Source organism: Petaurus breviceps, unplaced genomic scaffold, assembly GCF_028583685.1.
Source record: "Petaurus breviceps papuanus isolate PSGF00001 unplaced genomic scaffold, PetGlider_PUasm1.0 213, whole genome shotgun sequence".
NCBI lineage: Eukaryota > Metazoa > Chordata > Mammalia > Diprotodontia > Petauridae > Petaurus > Petaurus breviceps.
This window is the reverse complement of record NW_027185860.1, coordinates 14,381,395-14,382,114: the sequence shown is the minus strand read 5'-3', so window position 1 is coordinate 14,382,114 and position 720 is coordinate 14,381,395. Positions and strand designations below refer to the sequence as shown.

At 38.1% G+C, this 720-nt stretch overlaps 1 non-coding gene across 1 annotated transcript; it reads left to right on the top strand.

Annotated features, from left to right (window-relative positions):
* Positions 1–277: 277 nt before the first annotated feature.
* On the top strand, positions 278–381 carry LOC138165601 (U6 spliceosomal RNA). The gene has a single exon (XR_011169388.1). It is a non-coding gene; the product is annotated as a U6 spliceosomal RNA (small nuclear RNA).
* The last annotated feature ends 339 nt before the right edge of the window (positions 382–720 follow it).

Sequence of the window (720 nt, the reverse complement as noted above, 5' to 3'; positions counted from 1 at the left end):
CCTAGCCACCCCCTATCTCAATCTTAAGGCTTTATCTCCTCAACGAATGAATTTCAGGGAAGAGAAGCAGGCAAAGTATATATTGTTTTGGATAGAGAACACTCCTTTATTTCAACATTGTATACTTGAAGTCTCATACTAATCATGTCTATTGTTGGAAAGCAACTAGCTTCTTAACTTAAATCACCGGGTCTGAACTAATTACAATCAAGGGTACTGAAAGAACTGGCGAAACATTTTCTGAAGTTCTATCCTTGAAAGTTCCATGGAGAAGGGGCTGGCACATACATTAAATCTACTAGAATTAGAATGATTCAGAGAAGTTTATTATTGCCCCTGAATGAATATCACATGCAAATTTATAAAGTGTTCCATATTTTTTAAAAATCTATGATGGAAAAGGGAAGAAAAAATGTCTAGATAGAGTTAAAAATTATCCAGGGTTTTTTTTGTTGTTGTTGTTGTTAACTCTTTCCTCATTGGTGGAGATCAATGTTCCATACCTGTGCTAGAAGTGAGGCAGAATTAGAAAGGAGAGAGAGGAGAATCTCTTCAGTCTCTTGGGATGTAGTCAGTTTCTTTGGGTTCTGCAGTCTCTTCAGGTGTTTCTGAGGCTTTCATGTGCCAATTCTATTCAGGTTGCTGAAGCCCCCAAGGAATTTCCCAACTTGGTGAAAACTAGGTCTTTCTCTCTTGGTTGAACTGAGTTGCCTCACTCCC